Source organism: Crocuta crocuta, unplaced genomic scaffold (genome assembly GCF_008692635.1).
Source record: "Crocuta crocuta isolate KB4526 unplaced genomic scaffold, BGI_CrCroc_1.0 scaffold376, whole genome shotgun sequence".
Taxonomy (NCBI): Eukaryota; Metazoa; Chordata; class Mammalia; order Carnivora; family Hyaenidae; genus Crocuta; species Crocuta crocuta.
Window position 1 is genome coordinate 4,605,398 of NW_027527388.1, and position 25,368 is coordinate 4,630,765.

Genomic DNA, 25,368 nt, shown 5'->3' on the forward strand with positions numbered 1-25,368 from the left:
TGTTGGGTACAGAGAGGTTGTTGCTTTAAATAGAGTGCAGCCGAGCTTGTCTGGTGTGCTGGTGGGAATGATCCTGTCGAAAGAGGGAGACTGGTAATGTTGAGGTAAAGGAAATCATCAAAGGAGTGAAGTCTTTGAGAAGGAGAAAGGAGATGGTGGCCAAGACACGAGAAGACGAAGGTAGGAAGAGGAAATACAGGAAGACAGAGAACATGAGTAGTCGATAGGTTTTCTTCTTTGGCAATAGGAAGAAGAAAGAGGTCTTAATTCTGTTTTATCAGTGAAGAGCGAGGAAAGCTGGGCTGAGAGAGTAAGAAGGGGTGTGGGAAGATGCAGTGAAGAGCCTAAGTAACCCCATTTTGAGATTAAGGCCTCCATTAAGTGCAACCTCGGGCTGCACATAGCCCCAGTTCCAGGAAAAACTACCTGAAGCCACCCCCGGACCACCCTTAGGTCAGCCAATCAAAAGAAACTAAGAAAGATAGGAGTAACATTCCTGTGGTCTGAGTCAGGGGCTGGGGACTATAGATAACTACTTTGTACAAACTAGCCAATCACCTACCGCTTGCCTGAACCCCACGTGGGCCCTTTAAACTCACCTCATTATTGGTCATTTTCAAAGGATTCTCAAAGGTCATGATTGTGTCCCGCCAAAAGTAACGAACACCTCACAGATACTGAATGGTCAAAACTGCTGCCATATACTCAATTATGATTGGTGCTTATGTGATGACGCTATACGTACAACGTGTGCACTGTAACACCCTGTCCCTTACCCGATAAAAACCCTGCTCACTATTGTTAGGGGCTTCACCCTGCTGCCACTGTGCCCTGCACTGGGTAGGTGGGTGAGCCCCTGCTCGAGCTTGTAATAAAGACCTTTTTGTACTTGCATCAGTGTCAGCTCCTTGGAGGTCTCTGGGGACTCGCGATTTGGGCATAACAGCAGAAGGTGTGAGCATGGGTTCACACAACAGGAAAACACTAGTGAAATTTACTAGGATTGCTGGGTACTGTTGGGTGCTTGTTTGGGGTCTGTAATAATGCTCAGGAGGCCACCAGTCACCACGGAAGTTCTGAGTGTCATTTTCCTAGCATCGTTAGCAACTTTGATGCAGACATGTTCAAGCAAGTTGGAGTTTTGACAAGTGAATGTGATACCTTCATCAAAGGGGCAAGGTTGTTGAGGGCAGTTGCTGGGGATCAATGGACCATGAAATCTAATCTGGGTAAACAGGGATGTGAAAACAGAAAAGGAATGATGAATAGTAGAAAGTGGTTACTTACGACCGTTAGTACCGTGGGTAGAGGAATGGGTAAGCTGGAAAGATAGGTGGTATTCGAGAAGTAGGGTAGTGAAAGTGCAGTTTCAGAGGGCGTGCCATTATTGGTGATTGGAGAAGGTCATCTCCATGGGTGAGGTGAAGTGTGGAAAAGATGTACTGGAACCGGAAGGGCCAAGACCAGGGAGACCAGGATGTGTCATCCGTGTGGAGGTCAAACGTCTCTGAGAATAATGACAACTGTAGGGATGGGAAAGAGTGAACAAAAATCTTCTAAGAGAGGATTTTAGGAAGGAGGTCCTAAGATGAGAGCCAAGAAACAGAAGAAAATGTGGCAAATAAGAAGGCAGGAGAATCAAAAGATCTGGGCTTGGTAGGAAGAGAAATGACTTGGGTATGCAAATGAGGAGCACTTTATGCTTTACTTCTAGCCCTGAGATGAGAGGAGTATATAAATGTTGTCAGGGAGTGGTGTCCTCAGGGAAGAGCCAGGTACATTCAAGAAGGTGGAGACCCGGAGGATTTTGCTGATCATGGATCCAGAATTCATGGATCTAGAAGGCATGGGAAGGGCTAACAGAGGTCCGAAAAGGGTGAGGGATTGGGTAAGACCCTTTCTATGAGGCACAGAGTCTGCAAAAGGGACAAGGAACGAGGCCAGAGGGTGAGAGATAAAAATGGAGACCTTCATGTGACTACAGACAGAAACTAGGAGGAAACTGTAAATACTGGGCTGAGGGGAAAGAACTTGTTTCTTCTGAGGTCTCCAAAATAAATGTTTCCCCCCACTGTTTCTCTAAAATTGATATTGGGTCTCTTTGAAGGAATGAGGGAGGTGCCAGAAGAAGGATAAGGGGAGAAAAATTGAAGGGGAGAGAAAAAAGATTTCTTGCAGTCATTTACAAAAGTTTTCTTCTAATCCAAATATTATTAACTGTTCTTTCCTGACAATTTGCAGAGGATGGACATTTTAAGAAGAATGTAGCAATCCCTTATAATTCCCCCACTAGAGAATACCACTGCTAGTATTTTTGCAACGTCCTTGCCTGCCAGCCCCCCCCCACACACATATTTGCATCTTTATAGAGATGATACACACACAGACTGTCACGGTGGGAATGAGGAAAGCTGGAGAAGCTCACCTACCACAGCCCTGATGGTCTAAAAAAGCGGTGAGGGTTTGAGGAGTGTCCAGGAGAGTGGCAAATGTCCACAAAGACTGCTCTGGTGACGTCAGCAGGAAATCAGCAAGGGACGGGTAGAGTCACTGCACAGCACCGAGCACTTAGATAGATAACTGGATTCTGCCAATTCCTACCAGCACCCCCCGACCCAGGATTCTCAATGTGGACATTCTGCCAACCCCCACTCCTCCCCTGGAGAGAAAGATGAGAACAAAAGTCACTGGAGAGCATCAGTTATTCTGGAAAACTTACAGCAATGTTTAAAAGATCACATCAGTCAAACTGAGTTTTGAATTCTCCCCTGTAATTGCTACAGATTATATCAGATTAGAATCATACTGTGGCATGATTTTCCTTCTCTCCCTGGCCATAAGCTTAAATATGAACTATAGAAAAGAGGAAGTTTTTAAAAATAAAAAGGCTTTAATTCAGATGTTGACACACATCATAAAAGAGGAAATGACTTAAAAGAATACGGTGGACAACTTATTTTGTCAGATAACCGCATGGCGAGGGAAGAGGAGGCCCGACTCCCAATCTGAACCCACATCATTGGCATCCACCCTGAATTAGATAAAGAATTCCTAAACAAAACTTCCACATTTGAAAAAACTGATAATCTGCCTCCCGTAAAAAGGTTTTCTTCTGTACCTGTCTCCCATTCTAGTGTGTGTTACAACTCCCAATGATTCTTTTACTCTTAAGAGTCTTAGTCCCCAAGGTCACGATTCCTGCTCTTGCTTTCTCTTGACAGCACAGAAGCAAGAAGTGGCAGCAGGTGTACGGAACTGCCGACCTGGAGAGCAAAGAGGTGGACAGCGCCAGGCCGGGAGGGCTGCGGACCCGAGCCGGCGGGCCCGGGGCCGGGCAGGCAGCAGAAGGCAAGGAAATGAGGAGGATTCACATCAGAGCTGGGACACCATGGGGTCTGCGGTCCCTGAGCAGAGGCAGCGGTCAGGGAGAACTCGCAGGCTGGAACAGCACCAGGCAGCTGCGAAAGGAGAAGCGTGGCACTTAACAAGTCAGGGAAACTTTATCCTTGGACAAAACTTCCTTCCTGCCCTTGCTTCTGAGCCTTTCTCAAGCCACAGTGGCTCTGGGTAAGCAAGTAACACAGATGCCCGACCAGGTAAGGGGTTTTTCCCTTTCGATGAAGCCTGAAAAACAAATGCATATCAAATCCTCATGAATCGTTTCCCCTAAGGTTTTGAGCTTGAGATAAAAATTCTCCTGGGTTTGTCCTTACTGAATGGATAAGGGTTCCCAGCAAATAGATTTTTTTTCTTTTAATTAACCAGGCGATTGTGTTCTTATCCATTATAAGGAGGGCCCTCAGAGGACATCTCCTGCCCATGGAGTCTTATGTCCTTCAGAAACCAAAGATGTCCTCTTATCTCTTCCCCATTGCTTAAAGAGACAGGGACAAAGGAGGAAAACATAGTTAAACCAGCACCCATAACTTTATTTCCTATTCCCTCATTCTGATTCTTCAATGCTTTCCCTCTTTAATTTGAACTCTTCAGTTTCTGCAAATTTCTCCTCTTCTGCAGTGTTTCTGTGTATTTTTAGATGATAGCTAACTCTGAGAGTAATAATGGCTACCTTTAGAATACTGCCCCACATAGAGTAAGTCCTCAATAAATAATCAATTGAATGAATTTATAAATGATTGTCATTATTAGCTGAATAAGCATTTACTTTGTGCCAGACTGTATTTAACATTTATGATTTCACTGTATCTTCACAGTAGTTTGAGATTAGCATTTTCCTCCCCATTTTATAGAAAAGGAAACTGAGTCACAGAAAGGTTGTGCTGCTTCTCTCAGCATGTACCAATAATGCATGCTGGTAAGTGGTGGAGTCAGGATCCCAGCAGTAGCAGTCTGGACCAGACCACAATGATGAGGGTTTTTGTTGTTTTTATTTTTTTAAATTTGAATTAGAGTTAACATACAGTGCAATATTGGTTTCAGAGGTAAAATTCAGTGATTCATCACTTACATACAGTAGCCAGTGCTCATTGGTGCCCTGCTTAGTTCCCATCACCCAGCCAAGCCCACCCCCACTCACCTCCCTCCATCAACCCTCAGTTTGTTCTCTGTTGTTAAGAGTCTCTTCTGGTTTGTTTCCCTCTCTTCTCAGTGATGAGGGTTTTAAGCACACTATGGTCAGCATTGTAACCTAAAATGGGATTGGGAGAATCAAACCTAGGAGGCTGTAAAGATATTTTATGAGCATTCTTTTAAAATTTTGATTATTAACAATTTCAAACAAATAAAATTAAGTAGCATAGTATAATGAACCTCCATATGTTATCATCCAGGTTCAATAATTACTTATCTCGTTTTATCTAAACCTGCAGTCCCCACCATTGCCCTTAATCATTTGAAGCAATTTCCAAATATTATTTCATCTGTAAGTATTGTGTATATCTCTAAACACTATTGCCTATATTTAACAACTCCATAACATTATTTCAGCTAAAAATAAAATAAAATGAAATGAAAAATAATGAGACTACTCTGAGTCTTTAGATACTTAATTTTTAAAACAAATACTATACACTACATCAGAATGGAAAAGGGAGAAAGCTGTTCTCTGATGCATATCAGTGTCCTGAATTGTAGAAAGTCTAGCTGCCGCTCTTCACTGAGGACACTCACTGAAGGTAGGGTGAGGTGTTACAAGTGAGGAGATTTAGTATTAGGAAATATACTGTCGTTCAAATATTGAGATTTTCTTCTTTTGTCCTTAAGTACAATGTTGGGGAAATTGGGCCTTACTATACATCTTATCCCCCATCACCAGCTTTGTGACCCGCCATCTCTCAGTGCTATGCTTTCCAAGGATACCTTTTTCTTCACGAATTACTACCTATTGGGGTGACACTCATCTCTGCCGTGCAGATCTGGACAGCCTTTGTCTCCACCTCTCTGGCATTTTTTTGTTGACTGCATATTTCCTGGCACATAAGCAATCTGAAAATTACAAGCTATTCTGAATGACACATTTATTTTAAATTTGTATGTTTGTGTCAAATGGAGATGTTCATTTTTAGAGGATTATTGATAGAAACTGGGGAGCAACGTTTAAGTAGCTTCAGTTTCCTGAAAGCACGCTGAGTTCTCTGTTAGATGAGCCACAAATATTGTTCACATGATCTTTCTAACATTGCACGCTTCCTTTGTGTATTTAAGTGTTCCTCAACGTATATAGAACTAATGTTAAAAAATAAACACCTACTATGAGTCAGGTATTGTCTTAGACTTGAATATGCAATAGTAAATAAAACAGACACAGCCTTCTCACAAGAGACAGGTATTAAACATATAATCCCCTAGAATATAAAACTCGAAACTGTGAAGGAAAAGAGCAAGATACTAGAAATAATAATGGGAAAGCCCTATTTGGATTGGAGGAGGGAAGTGACAGAGCCTCTTGTGAGGAAGTAATATGTGCTGTGACTTGAAGGATGACCAGAGTCAGCTAGAGGAAGTGTTTGAGGAAGAGTGGCTCAGGCAAAGGAAACAGCATGTGCAAAGGCCTGGAGGCATGCAAGAATTTGACACATTCAAGGACCCAAAGGAAATCCAAGATGGCTGAGTATAAAAGGCAAATAACATGGGAGAAGATGAGGTTGGACAGATAAGGAGGTCCTTGTAGATCGTATTAAAATACTTACATTTCATGTGAAATGAGAAGCCATTGAAAGGTTTTAAAGCTGGAGAGGGATTCAGTCTTTGAAAGTATTTTAAAGATCACCTTGGTTGCTGCAGGGAGCTTCCGTGGAGGACCTTAAAGAGAGGAACGGGGGAGACCAAGTAGGAGGACATGGCAAGAGAATGTGTCCAAGGAGAAAGAGGCCTATCAATTGAAAGTACATTTTGGAGGTAGAACCCACAGAACCTAATGATGGATTGTTTATCTAATACAATTGACCTTTGAAGAACATGGGTTTGAACTGTGCAGATCTGCTTATATGCAGATTTTTTTGATAAATACAGTACAGTATTATATTAAAAGTAATTTCTCTTCCTAATGATTTTCTTAATAACATTCTTTTCTCTAGTTTACTTTATGGTAAGAATGCAGCATATAATACATATACAAAATATGTGTTAATAGTCTTATGTCTTTATGTTATCAGAAAGACTTCCAGCCAACAGGGTGCTAGTAGGTAAGTTTTGGGGGAGTCAAAAATTATATGTGGATTTTTGACTGCATGAGGGGCCAGGTTCCTAACTCTTGTATTGTTCATGATCAAATGCATAGCTTATATTGAGATAATCAACATCATTTTAGGTTTTGGGCTTTTCACAAATGAATCCTAAATATTGAGGGCCCTGCCACTTGTATGGTCTCATTTTATACTGGTAATAATCGATACTACTCATTGAGCACTTACTGGTTGCCAAGTGCTGTGCTAAGTACTCTACTTTGATATCTCATTGAATTCTTCTTTTGATCCTATGGAAAGATTTTTAGAGATCAGGAAATGAAGTTAGACAGCCATTTGGCTACTAAATAACAGATCTAGGATTCAATCTCTTTTCTCCAATTTCAAAAGTTGTTTTCTTAAGTACAAGCTGACATTGCTCCAGCATACCGAAAGCAATCATGATATAATCATCTGCTTCTCAAAGGTTCTAACAATCCCTGTCTCCTGGTGTTTACTCCCTTATAGAATCTCTTTCCTTTGTGTGTAGGATAGACCTTGTGACTTGCTTCTAACAAATAAGATATAGCAAAAATGATAGGATGCCACTCGGACAGTAGATTTTACAAGATTGTGATTTCAATCTTAATAGCACTCTTTCTTGCCCCCTTGCTCTCTTGCTCTGATGAAGCAAGCTGCCATATTGTGAGCTGCCTGGTGAAAAGCCCACAATGCAAGGAATGAGGAATAGCCCAGTGCGGAATTGAATCCTGCCAACCAACAACCAGGTGAGGAAGCAGGGAGTGGATCCTTCCCTCCTAGAGCCTTGAGATTTCTGCAGCAGACACCTTAATTGCAGCCTGTGAGAGAATCTGAGCAAAGGTCGTAGATAAGCCATGCCCAGATTCCTCACGTATGGATATTGAGATAATAAATATTGTTGCTTTAACCAACCAAGTTTCAGGAACAATATGTTACACAGCAATTGACAACTAATACAAATGATAATGTCAATGTTAATGATATTAATTATCATAATATCTTGCATTTATGTAATGTCTCATATTTTTGCAAAGAAAAAGCAAGTTTCAAAATAATAAAATTCAGGAAATATATTACTATCATCTTCCCTTGAAATATAGCAGCTGCGTTTGAAAGTACCACCTGCATTTTCAACAAGAAAAATTGGTTTATTCACCTGGTTTTTATTGCCTTAATTCCCATCTCTAAAACCATTTGAAACATGCTATCTAGCAAGGGACTTATTATCTTCTTTATACTAAGTTATTAGTAACAAGGCACGTTTAAACCATCTGGCCTGAGTGTTTTCTTGGACTTCAAATTTGTAGCAGCCAGTTGGATTTCTTACCCTATTCTGGGGTTTTGTAATCCCTATATCAATTCCCACTCCAAGAGAGGGACACGGATTTTAAGCTGTCAATCAGTATTTTTGCCAGTTGAGATGAAATATAAAGGGCAAAAAGAAAAAAATTTACATAAGACCAGTGCTCAGATTGGGCAAGACCACAAAGAATCTTTCTAAAAAAGTTTTCCCAAAAGGAGCTAATTACTGAGGGAGAAAGTAATCTTCATGTTTGGCTTGAATAACCACAGAAACAACAAAATGCAAATATTTAAAAAATGATGGGAAAATTAAAGGAAGAAAAACTTTTGACTGCACTCTCACAGGGACTTAACTTTGTTTGTTTGTTTTTTATGCAATGAGTATAGGTGTAAATGTATATACCTGCACATACACATTTACAGAAAGAGAAATATAAGATAGATATGAAGCATTCATTCATTCATTCATTTGACAAATAGTTACTGAGCATCTAATAAGTGGGAGACAAGTTCTGAATGTAAGAAATACACCACAGAATAGAACAAACACAGTCTCTACCCAGACAAAGCCTAAGTTCTAGTGAGAGAGATAGAGATAGAAAAGTAAAAGCTAAAGCAATAAGCCAATAAATAATTACAAGTTGTGATAGTGATTGAAAGTGAAAAGGAGGAATTGTTTACATTGGTTGTTCAGAAAAGGCTTGTCTGAGAACTAAAGGGAGGGTGGGGTCAACTATGTCAGAAGCTGGGGGAAAGTTTCTAGACAAAGGAAACAGCAAATACAAAAGCCCAGAGATCAGAACAAGTGTGGAATGTTCTAGAAACTGTTAAAGGTGTGTGAGCCTGATGGAAAGTGTGGTGAGGTGAAGTGGAGCAGTAGTCATGGGCCAGATCATTTTGGGCTTTGTAGGCTCTGGAAAGGACTGAAATTTCACTCTGAGTTCAAGAGAGTCTATTGAAGGCTTTTAGGCTCCAAGTGGCATCATCTGATTTATGTGTTCAAAAGATCATTCTCATGGCTGTATATAGGACAGACTGTAAGCAAGCAAGGCTGGAGGTCAGAAACTGAGTGGAGAGAGGTACTGGCTTGGAGCAGAGGGTAGCAATGGATATGAAGAACAATGGGCAGATTTTGGAGGCAGGATGAAAAGGGCGTGCGAGCTAAAGGACAGGATGAATCAAGGAAACCTCCTGGGTTTGGTGTTTGAATTAAGTGAACGTGGTGCATGTATTGTTCTGGGAAATCCCTATAGAGATCTCTGTATTGAGACACCCACGAGATCGGTTCTGAACATGAAACGTTTGAGATGTATGTGAGATATTCAAGTAAAGCTATAATTTAGGAAACAGGATATCTAAGTCTGAGCTGGATATAATAAGTATAAAGCCAATTTTATTCTCTGATTGGCCTAAATTACAAATATATACAGCATGTGCTTGGTGATTTAATTCTTTGATTTCTTAAAGAACTGATCTAAATCTCGGATCCCTTTCAGTATTTTTACATTTTTCATTGTATCCAAACACAAGCCAATATCATTAAAAATGTTTTATGTTTCATGCTTTTAAAATGTTTTTAGTATGCTAATTGTTCCCTCTAAAAGAGGTTTCTCAATCAGTTTTGGAAAAAAGGAGAGATCTATAATTTATAGAACAGTCACTCTGAAACAGGCAGGGACAACATAACATTTCACTCACATCCACAACGATTCTCTAATATCCTATTCTATCCTTTTTTTTTTTTTTTTTTTTTTGCAGGTGAGGAAACTGAGGTTCACAGTATTTAAGTAACTTGCCCAATGACATATGGGTCAGATTGGAAACCAACTTTTGTTTTGGCACTAAAAGCCATGTCCCATCTTTATAGAGGCTGTAAAGCACAGGGTTTCTCCTTCTGTTTCTCTTTTGGTTCCCATATTTCTTTGCACTGTACTTACATCTCTTTTATAGTTCAACAAAACTGAATTCAAGAAAAATTTAGAGCATCGCTGACATTTGTGTTGCTGTTGACTAAACTTCTGCTGAATTTTGGACATGCTCTGTTCCTCACCTCCACCACTTGATAGTATTCTGCCATTGTCTCAGCTGCTTAATAAAAAGAAATTCCCAATATCCGTTCTGCCCACAATGTCATAAATAGCTGCTATTGCCTTGGCAATTTTCTGGAACTCTGCATCCAGTGAGGATTGGCTGTTACCTAAACTGTTCATTTTCTCCTGGCCATAATCCACAGGAAACTAGATTCATTAACTCTGAGGCTTGCTTAATGGAACAAACGACTTGATTTTCTTCCTCTTTTCTCTTTGTTCTTCCATAATATGTTTTCTTACTATATTTCCTAGTCTGTTGTTTCACCTTTAATTTCACTATTTTCTTTTTATGCTGTTTTTAAAATAATCCAATGGCTTTTCCTGATCTCAGTTTTCCCCCTGCATTCATGTTTTCCAGAACAGTACTATTTGAATCTTAGTACTTATTTACTTATTCATTTATTTAAACAAACTAATAGCCCTGGCACGGGACTTGATTATTCTATTTCAGAAAGAAATTAGTATTTGTCATTAGAAGATATACACATCTTAATTAGATACACTAGTCAAAGGAACTCCTACATTATTTTTTAACACAAATTCCTCTGCAGTGATTTCTATGTGTCAGTCACTGTTATAAGCTGTGAGCTATCATTTAAACCTCCCAGCCACTCTGAGAGTCGCTACTCTTGTTATCTGCATGTTTCAAGTGAAGACACCACCAAGAAAGCAGAACAGGTATGCAGAATAGAAAACTTATATTCACTTTCACTCATGGAGATGGAATAGAACCCTAATCACCTGACATTAGCATATATTTGGGGTATTGTATACCCCAAATGGGAAGGGGGAAGAAACCAGAAAATGGGGTCTCTTTTTATGCAAAGATGTGGTCTGTTCCCAGAAGAGAGTAGAGTTGCAGACGGTTAGAACTGAGAAAGAAGCATGACTTATCCTGTAAGCAGGAAAGGCAGGCTATGAAGGAAGACTGACCTCCTTGCAAAGGTAGATGTCTCTGGTGCCCTTCCTTTTGATATGAAAATAAAATATTTTATGTTAGCTAGAAAATTATACTTTCCCTGCTAGCACTCTATAGAGAAATTTGCACATACCTGCACAGCATGGTATACTTGTTTGAAGAGACCAAAGAAACTTGGTGGCCTCAGGGAAGTGGACTGTGGGTCAGGGTTGGAAGTAGTGATTGGCAGTACTGTTAGGTGGTCCCAGTGTGTGGTCCCAGTGGGAGCAATTGTAGAGAAACATTCTAGGAAAATGTAAGGCCAAACCTGGCTACTGTATAGAGTATAGATTGCTATGAATGGGGAAAAGAGGGAACTAGGAACTATGTGTATTTCATAGCACATATGAATTACTTATATGTTAGGAAAAGAATACAAATATAATTTCATATATAAGCTATGTAATCATATGTAGTTTTATGATACTCTGATGGCATATGAAAGTTAAAAAAAATTACAAGACCAGTAGTAGCTCATCACTTTGTACAAGTATCCTTGTACAAACAAGTTTTTGGTAAAGGTTACTGGTTAATAGCAACACAGTTGAGTTCTACTTGAACTACAAAGTGTGTATGAACAAAAGTCAAGTATTTGGAAAATTAAAGATCAGCTGAAAATAAGCCTATACTGCAAGTGTAACCAAAGAATGCAAAACAAATTAAATTGATAATGATAAAACTAATAGTTTTGTATCATTAAAGAATAAAAGAGTCATGGTGAATAAGAACTATGACCAATCCAACATAACATCATTGCTACACTGATTCTAAAGGAAGTAGTACTTTCAAGTATCTGCAATGCGTAAGTAGTATACACTTTGCAAAGCTGTTTAACAGCCAGTAGAATACTGATTTAAAGTCCTTGGTAAATTCTAGAATAAGTTTAATTTACTTCATAAATACCACATTTTACTAATTCTTAAAAACTCACTCTCTGTAACAGTTAAGAATGTTGTGGGCTGCATATTAGAGAAAACTCCAGCTGACAGTGGCTTAAGCCCATAAGAATATTGTTCATGTAACTGTAAACAATTGGGTGCTTATGGTTTGGGGATCAGATCAGCAGCTCCAAATTTTAGGGTATTTGGTTGATGGATCTGTGGATTCTCTAGGTCTTCTGAGAGGCACCAGGCATCCTGTCCTCAGGTCTAAGAATTAAAAGGCAAGAAGGAAGGGTGTGACTAGGGTGGGGAGGAATTTTTCCTTCATGCCTTTCTGCTTTTATCCAGGAGGAAAATATCTTCCCTAGAAGTGTACTCAGAAGACCTCCTCCTTTGTCACATTGACCAGAATTGAGTCCTAGTAAGATGTAAAGGAGACCAGAATGATGGGGGGGAAGATATATATATATATATATACNGAAATGGGCAAGGAAGAAAGAATTTTAAAATGGCTATTGGAGGGGCTTCTGGGTGGCTCAGTAGGTTAAGCATCTGGCTTCAACTCAGATCATGATCTTGTGGTTCATGAGTTTGAGCCACATGTCAGACTCTGTGCTGACAGCATGGAGCCTGGAGCCTGCTTCAGATTCTGTGTCTCCTTCTCTTGCCCTNCATTCTGTCCTATACTTCTGTCTTAGCTCTTCTATTCAGCCCTTAAAGACATAGTCAGTGAAGTATTTTCCAGCCTTCTCTATCACCCTAGGAAAAAGCCATTCTCTCCTCCTCTCCACTTCCCACAGCACCCTATATTCTGCTATAGCACTGGAGCACATGGTTTTGATTCTGCTGGCTTATTTGTCAGTCTTCAGCAAGCCCTGAAGGACAGGATTTTATTTTGTCATCTTTGTGCAGTACCTTGCACAACATGAAGCATGTAATAATAGTGCCATAAAAACTTGTATGAATTAATGAATGAATATATCATTGGTAATTCCTCAATCCTTGATGGCCTAGGTATAAATGTCCTGAATGTAGGCATGATTTTTTTTTTCCTTCTTCGTTTTTCTTTGGCAGTTTTGCTGCCTGCACATTTTTCTCTGGATGCTTATCTCACCTATGTAGCACAGGACTAAGGGGCTGGTTTCCAGGTGGCTGCTTTGTTCATTGTCACTTCCTCCTAGCGTTCTTCCTAAGCCTCAGGCTTAGTCTGACACCTTGCTGCATTTCCTCTCCTTGCATCTACAGAGGGTCTCTCTGTGTTCTCTGTCTCCAATGCCAGAGCTACACAATCTTGACAGGCGTGAAAAAGCCCCTTTCCTCTAAAGTAAACCAACGAACGAACTTTGTTACTATTTTTCTCATCTAATTTTTCATCACTCTATTCTCTAATGTGATAGAATCTTCATAATAAAATATTTTGTTTAAAAAAGTAGACTCATTTCCTATTTAAAGATCTTCACCACATTCAGCAAAGAAAGCAAGAGAATACATCATTTCTAAGGTTCTCATTGCTGTCCTTTCTTGCCTGTCTCCCTTAAGTCTGGGATTGGGGGCTCAGCAGGAAACAATTTGCTCCTCTCTGCCTGTTATTTGTTTATGGTTCTGAAATTGCTCTGTCCCCTGGAGAGAAGTAATATTACTCTTCCCAAATTTTCTCACTGACTTTCAAATGGGCTTAAATACTGATTTTCCCAGTCTTCGGACCTAACATATACTACCAATAGGAACCTGAAGTTGAATTTCTAGGTGCAATCAGTGTATATGGGTAGGCAGTTTGAGAGACTTGGTACTCAGGGCTCAGATTTAAGAACAAGCTAGCTGAAGGATTTGTCAGCGAACCGGGGACCAGAAAGAGTACACATGTGACAAAGGTGCAAGCCTCTCTTCTACAACAGGAGTTTGCATAACTTGACTTTAATACGATTGATTAATTAGAGAACGTTATATTTTCTTGGACTGAGGTTGGGAATGAGCATTAGTTGAACAATTGGTGTTCTGGCTGCAGCCAGCTTTGTTTCAATGGCTAGATGATAAGACAATGGGGGATAAAGCTGATAAGAGCACCATCTTTAGATAAGTGCTGGGCTGACAGTAGCTCTGATGGTGACTGGAAAAGGAAAGCAACTAGCCTTGCAGTGAAGCGGAACTGGTACTCACAAAATATGTGGGAACTTTTAGTTGCCAAAATAACTGGCATGGGTGAGAGATTTATTGGCAATTAGTGGTGGAGACTAGAGAAGCTGGATGGCCTGCAACGTGCAGAACAGACCCACACAAGAAGGAATTAGCTTGCCCAGAATTTAAAATGTCTAAACTTGTACTTCCTCGATCTACCCCTGACCCAAGGATAGAGATGGAAGCTGGAGAAAAAGCAATACACACACACACACACACACACACACACAAACTATAAACAAAATGCATGAAGGAAAACCTTTATTGTTGACATTTTGAAGCCTGAAAATCTATGGCTTTCTAAGTTTTGTTTTGTTTTTTAATCTGTTTGTTTATTCATATAATGGGAGATTTCTTAGGAAGGCAACTTAAAGCTTTCTAAAGGAGGACAGATAATAAGAGAAAAAATAGTTCCCAGTATTTGACCTGTTCTGCATTTCCTTAACCAGAAGTGGCTTTACTGTACCCATCAGTTCCCACCTCTACTTTGGGCAACTTTTCCATTAAAGAGAAAGCCATGCTTCTACAAGAGAAACCTGTTGACCAACTTATACTTCTTTCAGATGTTGTAAATTAAACTGGAAGTGTCTTTAATTCATCCTCACTTTAGAATAAAATTTAGTACACTCAGCATCCCTTTTGTCCCTTGGTACTTTTTTCATTAATACATCTTCTCTTGGGGCACCTGGCTGGCTCAGTTAATAGAGCATGTGACTCCTGATCTCAGGGTCATGAGATTGAGCCCCATGTTGGGAATGGAGCATTTGTTTAAAAAAAAAAAAAAATCTTCCCTTGTTGATGTTAGTCCATGTCCATATTGATTTCATTCTTGAAGTTAATCTGTCTTTTCTCTGGTTACTTCTAAGATTTTCTGATTATTCTTAAATTTGATCACTCATTCTTGTAATTGTATTATATGTCTAAGAATTAATTTGTTTTTATTTATCCTGCTCAAAATAATATGTGTTTCTTCAGTCTGAGGTCTCGTGTCTTGATTCATTTCTGGGAATCTCTTAGCCATCTTCTTTTCATACTCAGATCTTTTCATTCTATCCTTCTACTTCTCTTAACTCTATTTTCATAGTTTTCATCTTTCTTTCTCTGTTCCATGTTCTGTGTTATCTCCAGAGATTTATCTTTCATTTTGCTAATTTTCTCTTATACTGTAACTAAACCATTATTAAACAAATCTGTTGAGTTTTTTTTATGTTGACTCTATTGTTTCCTTTCTATGATTTTTTTAATAGTCTATTTTCTTGCAGTTTTAAGGATCTGCTTATTTAAAAATGCATATAGCCAGGGCGCCTGGGTGGCTCAGTTGGTTGAGCATCCGACTTCGGCTTAGGTCATGATCTCACGGTTCGTGGGTTTGAGCCCCACGTCGGGCTCTGTGCTGACAGCTCAGAGCTTGGAGCCTGTCTTCTGATTCTGTGTCTCCCTCTCTCTCTGACCCTCCCCTGCTCACACTGTCTCTCTCTCCCTCTCAAAAATAAATAAAACATTAAAAAAATAAAAACAGAAAACAAAAAAATCTAAAAAAATAAAATAAAAATGTATATAGCCTATCTCTTTAAACACTTAAAACATGTTTATATTAAAGTCCCCTTTAGATTACTTTCTTATTGTTGCTGTGAATTCTCCCTTTTGTTAGGACTGGGGGTTCTCTTGTTTGCCACCAAGCTTTGTCATGCAGTTCTGTGTTTGGGTTCGTTTCCCATAAGAGTTACCTTTCTTAGCAATTTCTCAAGGGCCCAGGAGGGTACCTCAGGGCTGGTATAACAAAGCCTCTACTGAGGCTCTGAACTAACTAATGTGGATAGTGTGAACTTAAATCCTTTCACCTGACACGAGATTTGACTCTTGCATGTAGATAATTTCCTCCTCATCCCTAGGCAGATGACTGTCTGTGGGGCCAATGGCCTATTGGTTTCACCAAACAATTCTTTTTCCTCTTTTCTCTTTAGGCAGAAAATGGAGTTCTTGCTGTCTATAGCATCTGCACCTTACGTCTTATCTCCACAAAGTATTAAAGTCCTCATTACGGTATCAAGTGCCTCGTGAGCAGTGCAGCTTTAATTCCCTCTTACTCCTTACTCTGAGCCTTGAAATAAATTTCTTCATTTATGCAACCTGGAGATTTGTTTTCTTCTAGAGTTGAGTTTGGCTACATAACTATTAAAATATCTAAAATGTTTTATCAGGATTTCTATATATATTTATTGTTGTTAGAGGCATAAAAGAATTTTCTCCTTCTGCTTAGCCTACCATCTTTTTTTTTTTTTAATGTTTATTTATTCATTTTGAGAGAACGAGCACATGCAAACCCAGGAGAGCAGGGGAGGGAGAAAGAAAAGCAGGCTCCACGCCATCGGTGCGGAGCCCAGTGAGGGCTCAAACTCACACACTGTGAATTCATGACCTGAGCTGAAATCAAGAGTCATTTAGCCAACTGAGCCACCCAGGCTCCCTAGAGCCTATCATCTTAATTAGAAGTCATAGTAGACCTATATTTACCTCAAAAGTGTTTCTGTACAGATTAGGTGTTTAGGAAATGGCTGTTGAATTGTTATATAATTGAAGTACGTATCATATTCTCGCTAAGTTTGAATCTTGTATATAAAGGAGCTTTAAATCAACATTATGGAAAACACATAGAGCAAGAAACTAACACTGTTAGTGGTGGTGTGTCAAATTGCTTATACATAGAGGAATTTTTTTCTCTTTTTCATCAGTTAATTGCCTATTAAGCTTACCTGAGAAATTGATTTTTTATAGCTCTGTAATTAAGTGAATGAATCTTGGATTTTGGTCTTGGCAGATTCTGGGTATAAATTCCAATGATGTCACATTCAAATGTTCAAGTCACATAGTAGGCACTCAATAATCACTTGTTGAAGGAAGAAATGAATGAATGAATGATCTTACTAAATGTCAGTTCTTCCTAGGTAAAATATGGGTAGTAATAGTAACCACTTTATAGGGTTTTGAGAATTGAGTTCATGCACATAAACATTCTAATATAATGTATGCCATTGGGTAAGAGCTCAATAAATTATGATTCCATAGAGCTACATGAAATGAATATTTCAGGGCCTTGACATAGAAGAATTTAAATGATTATATATTCGCTTTACTTTTTCTTTTGCTTCCCTTATTGCTTTGATTATCTATATCTTATTTTGAAAAGATGTCTACTCTTTATAGGGTCACACTCATTGATAGCAATAAGATCCAAATTTGAACTCATAATTCTATAATGTTCTCCCTGACTAAATTTATGAAAAACAATTCTGATATTCTTTTTTAAAAATTTTAATGTTTTATTTATTTCTGAGAGAGAGAGAGAGAGACAGCGTGAGCAGGGGAGGGTCAGAGAGAGAGGGAGACACAGAGTCCGAAACAGGCTCTAGGCTCCAGGATCTGAGCTAGCTGTCAGCACAGCTCAATGTGCTGATGCGGGGCTCAAACCCACGAACAGTGAGATCATGACCTGAGCCTACGTCTGACACTTAACCTACTGAGCCACCCAGGTGCCCCCCAAAATTCTGATATTCTTAATATTAATAATGTCATGGTTGATCTCCGGGTAAGTATTACCTTATTAGAAAATTTGAATCAAGAAAGTAGAAGCTAATTAGAAACCTGGAATCTTTGCACCAGTGGAAATACCATATCATGTTATTCTAACAAAAAAAAAGGCTTTCCTGATTTAATAGATATTAAAAACAAGGGAGAAATAAAAATACAAATTTCATTGAGTTCATTCTGATTTTCGCTGATTACTTTTTTTTAAGGGAGTTAGAATATCTTAAGGAAAATTAGATCTTCATATAGTTTTGTGCTATTATAGTCCTTTTCATATTCAACTACAATTTATATAATTTAAAGTATAAATTTCTGAATTCTTTTGTATTTCCCCGCTTGATAATAAATACAGAAAGTTATAGTGCCATCTTGTGAAAAAGACGCAGAACTGCATTTTAGTAACTTATTTGAATAAATTGACGTAAGTGGGGAAAGGGATATAAAGCTAAAGAGTTGTGCATAGTAAAGATCAATCAGCATATTTCTATTACCTTAACCGGATTTAATGTTAAAAAAATAGAATTTAGGTGGGTTTGTCACCCACTTAGATTTTTCTGTGGCATGGATAATAGCCAGAAGGGAAAGGTTAACGTGCTGAATTGAAACCATGCAATAGAAATTACCAAATTGTAGAAAATTTTGATTACAAAGGGAGAAAGAATGAGAGGAATAAATTATGTCTGATTCTCTGAATTGCAAAGCTATATCTGTGAATGAATCAAAGACGTTGCTCCATACAATTGAGAGAAGGAATTGTTCCCAAAGCTGGATAAACACCTGTGCTGTGCACACACCTGAGCCTGTACAACACAAGGATACCCTCTGGTCACAGAATAAGAATCCAGGGAGCTGATAGAGGTTATCATCACTTATAGAAAAGAGTTATCCTGTATGAATGAAAGTGACTCCAGAACATTTATTTTAATTTGTTGTAGGAAGAGGCAGGAAGCATTTGTTTGTAGAAATATGAAGCACATTATAGCTAAGTTCAAGGTACTTTGAATGATCTGGTACAAGAGACAAAAGCTGCTCCTTGCCAACTGATTCAGGAGCTCTGTCTTTGCCTGCTCATATCAGAATGCCTCACACGCGTGCCCATTGAAACAGCTGTACCTGGTCACCAGGACACTACAGAGGTCTGGTGAAGGCACCAACATAGGAAATGGATTTTATTTGAAGTTTAACAGGGGGACACATGAAAAGAACAAAGATTTTTCTTGTTAGGATGAGCCAAAAAGAGAAAGAAAATGAACACGAGGAGATAGACTCTGGGAGGCAGTAATGATTGGGGGTGGGAGGTGATTAGGTGATTAGGTGTAGGGATGGTAATAGCAGTTGAAATGAAATCTCATTTTTGTGGTAGCATTTGATGGCCAAACGATACCAAGGATGAGGAAAAGATGAGAGAATAGTAATAATGAAAGGGCTCATTTTGGGGAAAAAAAAAGAAAGAAAGAAAGAAAAAATTGGATTATTCCCTATGATCCTGTTCCTATTACCAATATTTTGAGCTCCTTCCCTGATCTAAGGGTCCATGGGAGTTGCAGCTAAATAATTTCACTGCCTCTCCTCCCTCCTACATGTTTAAGGAAGTGGCCATGCACATGCAGTGACGCATGAAACTGAAAAAATTTTATTCCAAAAATCTTACTTTGCATTTTCTCGCCTTTATGGATTTAACTTAGATCCTTTAATGCTATAATAATTTGGTTTCATATTGAATGTCCTTTGGGCTTTCACTGTCATTTTTTTTTTTTAAGGAGTTTGCCATGAGTTCAAAATAATCCTTTCGGCAAAAGGCAATTCAATGGTAGTGACAGCCTAGAAAGAACTCAACATGATACAATTCTCTAGTGAGACCAGATTTCCTGCTAAGCCCAGATGATTTTATAAAACCAATATTTGTATTTGCATTTTGAGACACTTGACTGAAAGGCTTGATCAAGACCTAAAGTATCAAATAAAAGTGAATCTCTCATCCAAAGAAGACAGAAGTGAATTAAAAGTTTAGGGGGCTCACCTAGGCCCATAGGTTACCATGGCACAGCCATTTAACCAGCCTTGAAAGCATGTTAATTAGATACCAAATCTCTCCAGTACCCATCCACTCAAACGCACAGGAGAGTATATTCAGCTCATTCCCTATCATGGAGATTTCCCATGCTACAGGCATGGTTAACTCGGGTTCCCAACCTTATCACAACAGTGAGTAGATTGTATAGTAACTAGTTTTATTTTACTTTAAAATTCTTTTAATGTTTATTTTTAAGAGACAGAGAGAGACAGAGCCCAAGCAGGGGAAGGGCACAGAGAGAGGGAGACACAGAATCCGAAGCAGGCTCCAGGCTCTGAGGTTTCAGTACAGAATCCGACATGGGGCTCATGAACTGTGATATCATGACCTGAGCCGAAGTCGGGTGCTTAATCGACTGAGCCATTCAGGCACCCAACTAGTTTTATTTTAAATGGCACCTTTTACTGATGCAACATTGAAATTATGGCTCTACCGGTTAATGGCAATGTGGCCTCAACCTCTTTGTTTCAATTGTATTCAATAGGCAAGCTGAGAGATTGTAGTTTCTATCCCATAGACTTTTAGGAGTATCACAGTGCTTGACATACTTTAAGCTCTCCGTGTTAGCTATTATTATAACATACAAAGAATCAACATATAGATGTAAATTAATCATGTATATGTTTATAATCTACCGATGTTCATAGGATAAGATCACAGAATTTGGCATTGTATGCCTGGAAAATGGACCTTTTCTGAGGAATTATTGATAACCAAGGATGAGATGTTAGAAACCAAAAATGAGGGAATTACTTGAACTTAATTATTTATGTTTCTATCTTCCTTTTATTGCTATCAAAATGGATCTCAACTGGGAGCCTTTTAAAATATGGAATCTCCAGCCTTACCCCAGATCTACTGCATTCACATCTGCATTAAAAAAATTTTTTTTTAAATTTATTTCTGAGAGAGAGAGACAGCATGAGCAGGAGAGGGTCAAAGAGAGAGGGAGATACAGAATCTGAAACAGGCTCCAGGCTCTGAGCTGGCTGTCAGCACAGAGCCTGACGCAGGGCTCAAACCCACAAACTATGAGATCGTGACCTGAGCCGAAGTCGGACGCTTAACTGACTGAGCCACCCAGGCGCCTCCACATCTACATTTTTAACAAGGTGTCCAGGTGTTTCCTCTGCACATCAGGGACTACAGAAAATAAGAAAATCACCTGTGTTGGCTAAGCGCTAGATGTAGTGTTCTATGAGGAAAGAACAAGTGATTAAGGATTGGAGCCACCATGCACATGGGTCCTAGAGAAGGAAGCCCTGGAAAGAGCCCACAGAGATTCTGTGAGTATAATTCATATCATGAACTCCTTCCCTAGCAGTGTGATATGTTGTGTTCTGAAAACAAATGGTGCCTTGTGTGCCATACCAGGGGAGACTATGTGTAGCAGTGGCAGATGCCTGAGCTGCAGGGGTGGGGACAAATAATCCCATTCTACCTCTGGGGGAGGTGGGTTATCACGGAGCTTTGTTTAGAGGATTAATTCAAGGATCTTAAATGGTCAAATCATTAAATAGAGAAAGCACTTATCCGTTCTCCTGAGCCACACTTTTAGATGCATGGAGAAATTGCTACTTAACAAGTAATGGTTCATCTTCATGTCTGCTTTTGGAGTGGATCCTAACTCTTTGGATATGCTGACAATGATTTTGAAGTGTTCACTCAGAGTATACATTTATTTATTTTCTAGACTTCCTTTTTTAAAAAAATCCCTGTGTTTTCACTTAGCTTTGAAAAAAACACTTTGCATCCTTTCCTTTTATATGTAATCTATCCCTAATTCTTTCTAATGTCTTCCCAATCTGTCTTGTGTAAGCCTTTCCCCTTTACATTTCTGAAGCCACTTGTCTGACACAGATATCTGAAACAGCATTCTCACTGGGAATTTGGCATCAAGGTTAGAACTTTGGCGTCTGGTGGACCTGGGCTTGACTTTCTGCTTTATCCCTTGCTACACATGTGACCTTAAATTTCTTAACCTCTCTGTTTCGGTTTCCTCCTTTGTAAAATGGCAATAATGGTGGCATTTTTCTCATAGAATTATTATATGGAAGTAAGATGGTCCTTGTGTGTAAATGAAAGATAAATACTAGTATTTAAGAGCACAGACTCCTCTGGAGCTAGACTGCTTGGAGAAATGTTTGCTACCAACCAGCTGTGTGTCCTTGAGAGAATTGTCATCTGTCCTCAGATTCCTCATTTGAAAATGGTAATAGTGATGTGCTCACCTCCTGGAGGTTTTTTGAGAAGTAAATGACCATAGTGCTTCCCTGTACATTTAAATGCTATGCTCATCTCTTAACTTAAAAATTGCCCACGAGACGTACTCAATAACTTTTTTCTACTGCCTGCCTTCATTCTCATCACAGCCTCAATCCATCCCATTGATCCTTTGGGAGTCCTCTTCAAAACATCCTTCTAATCATTAGAGTGGTGAGACCACAAATAACCAGAAACCTGGCCACTAGTGGCTGAAACCATGATATAGCTACAGCTTCCTTAACTGGTCTTCTGGGAGTAAGTGGGACCAGAATTGATTCAACAGATCAACAATGTCATCAAAGATCCAGATTTCTTTAATATTCTTAATCATCCTCAGCATGTGAAAGAGATCTTTCCTCAGGAATCCAGGATTGCTGGGGAAGCTCTAGGTACCATATCCCTATGCAACAGAATTCACGAGTTCAGCAAGGGGACTGAGATGCAGGAGGTGATAGCAAAATGAGTTTCTCCTCGTTCATCTTTCTCTTAAAAAAAAAAAGTCAGGGGCACCTGGGTGGCTCAGTTGGTTAAGCGTCCAACTCTTGGCTTCAGCTTGGGTCATGATCTCACAGTTTTGTGAGCTGGAGCCTCACAGTGGGCTCTGAGCTGGCAGCATGGAGAGCCTGCTTGGGATTCTCTCTCTCTCTCTCTCTCTCTCTCTCTGTGCCCCTCCCCTACTTGCTCTGTCTCTGTCTCCCGCAAAATAAATAAATAAACAAAAAAAATTCATTTTCCAGAGGCATTCTCATAGCTCATTGCTCAAACTTGTGTTACATTGTCAGAGCCAGTGGGCAACATCCATTAAAGCTAGGCAAACCAAAGGAAGGATGGCAGTGGCGAGGCAATTAAGTGTCTGTCACTCTTTCTTCATGTCTCTTTCCTGCCTGGCTTCAAACCTTTCATGCCACCTCATTGCTTCACCGAAAAAGCTCCAGCCATCTCAGGTTTTGAGCCTCCTCTGTGATGTAGCACTCCCATGTGCTCATTCCATGGGCCTCCTCTGTAAGCCTATACTGGTGCCACGCTGTCCTGTCAGCCACTATCTAAACTGCCTTGTGCTTGTGTGCCCTCCTTACTCCATGTTTTGTTGCCCGTGATGTTTATCGATTCTCCCTCTTCAGTCGCCATGACACGCGTGCTTCCCTGCTCACCTCTGCAGGTTAGAGTATAGCCCTTCCTTAAAGGTCCCAGTCAGATGTTTTATCTTTCTTTCCTTCTTTTTTTAATTAAAAAGATTTTTAAAAAAATATTTATTTATTTTTGAGAGAGAGCATGAGTGAGGAAGGGGCAGAGAAAGAGAGAGACACAGAATATCAAGCAGGTTCCAGGCTCTGAGCTGACAGCATAGAGCCTGACGCAGGCTTTAAACCCATGAACTGTAAGATAGTGACCTGAGCTAAAGTCAGATGCTTAAACAACTGAGCCACCCAGGCGCGCCTCTTTCTTTTTTAATGTTTATTTTATTTTTGAGAGAGAGAGAGAGAGAGAGCAGAGGGGCAGAAAGAGAAGGAGAGAGAATCCCAAGCAGGCTCTGAGCTGTCAATGCAGAGCCCAATGCGGGGCTCAAATTCACGAACTGTGAGATCATGACCTGAGCCAAAATCAAGAGTCAGACACTTAACTGACTGAGACACCCAGGCGCCCCCAAATGTCTTCTCTGCTGAAACACTATCTGACATCCGAGGCAGAAAGAACTTTCTTTCCTTCACATTCCTCACACTGTTGGATGTTACCTAAGTGTTCTCTGATAGTGTAGTGACAGAAAGGAGCTATATGTTTTTCACCTGTATGTTATGTTTCTTTCAAATATGCTTAATAATAGTAATTGTAAAACTATTTTGGGGTGTTTACTATTTTCTAGGCATGTAGGACATTGAGCACTTTATTATCTCATCACACTAACCTTTTAAAAGTATAAATATTTCCTTTTTAGAGAGGAGTAAACGAAAGTGAGATTTAGTGACTTGCCTTAAGGTCACTGTGTTTTAAGTGGCTGTGTTTAAGTATTTATGTGGCCTGTGTTTTCAAACAGTATGCTATATGCTTCCTTAATGTAGTTCTTTTCAAAGTAGTAAGTCCTCATTAAATTTTTATTTAAATGAACAGAAGAGTATTTGTCTAAGTTGGCTAATAAAGATAGCCAGTCTATGTAATATGTGCCCTGCATGCATATCTCTCCCCGTTAAATTTAAGCCCCAATATCAAAATTGTGTCTTTTAAGTAAGTTAAAATTTCTAAATATCTCCCTCAACCTTTCTTATCTTACCTTAGCGATGGAGTCTTTTATTCATTCAACAACAAGTACCTGCATTAATTGTATGTGTCAGGCAATGTGCTAGGTCACAGGACACGTGGTTCCATGCAGCCACCTCAACAGAAAATGGCTTAAATATTATCTCCCTTAATAATTGTTAAGTGGTTCCCAGGCGGGTATAGCAGCTTAATGATGTCAGATCTCAGAATTGGTATCTCTGCAATTCTCTTGACATTCCTTCACAGTTACAATATTTATGGCTGCTGCAGCTCCAGACATTACATCCTCACACAGCTCATAGAAGGTTTTCTGGATTTCTCATATTGTATCTCAGTGGCTAGTACTGGATTACATGGCTGTCCTTAGACCACTTGTCCCATCTTTCCTGAGAACAAGAATCTCCTAATACCTGAACTAAATTAGGGTTCTGCTAGTGAGAAAGAAGGGAATGGACATGGTTTGAGTCTCAAAAAAAAAATAGTCTCCCTAGATAAATAATACAGAGATGAATAAAAGGACATGGTTCTTGTCCTAATGAAGCTGACTCCTAGCAAAGGAGATAGATACTAGATTAAAAATAAAATAAAATAAAACAAAAGTATACATTGTGGTGAGTGATAAATAAAAAATAAACAGGATCTGTGAAATACACTGATATCTGCTAACACAAAGTGTTTCTGGAAAGACTCCTCCATGGAGGTGACACTTAAACTGAGACCAAAGAATGAGAATGACAGCCATATGCAGAGCAGAGAGGAGTGTGTGGGTATTAATCATATTTTTTATTTTCTGTATCTTGTGATGTTTTAACATTTTGGGGGCCTTATAGGACAGGAAAAGACTACCCCTCCCAGGGCCAGCTAATCCTTTGAGATAGCAAGGGCCCTGTGGAGAGCGCTCCTTTCAAAAGCAAACCAACCTACTGGAATCCATACTCCCAAACCAAACTTTATCTAGTTCTCACATACCAAGCCAATATCTCCCCTGTTCTAAATCATCCCAAGGCCAGATTACCAGCCAACTAGACACCACCTCTATAGCTGGGTGATTCAGATTAACCAGTCCTTAGCTGTATGCCCTGCTTTGCCTTTCCATGGAAACCTCAATAAAGATTCTGAT

At 39.4% G+C, this 25,368-nt stretch overlaps 1 long non-coding RNA gene across 1 annotated transcript in view; it reads right to left on the reverse strand.

Annotated features, from left to right (window-relative positions):
- Window positions 1-4,546: 4,546 nt before the first annotated feature.
- Window positions 4,547-25,368, reverse strand: part of LOC144222041 (uncharacterized) — a 67,158-nt gene continuing 46,336 nt past the window's right edge. The window contains exons 3-4 of the long non-coding RNA XR_013332269.1: window positions 6,150-6,261; window positions 4,547-4,648 (exon numbers count right to left, since the gene is read on the reverse strand). This is a non-coding gene — a long non-coding RNA (uncharacterized LOC144222041). The remainder of the gene's footprint in view (window positions 4,649-6,149; window positions 6,262-25,368) is intronic.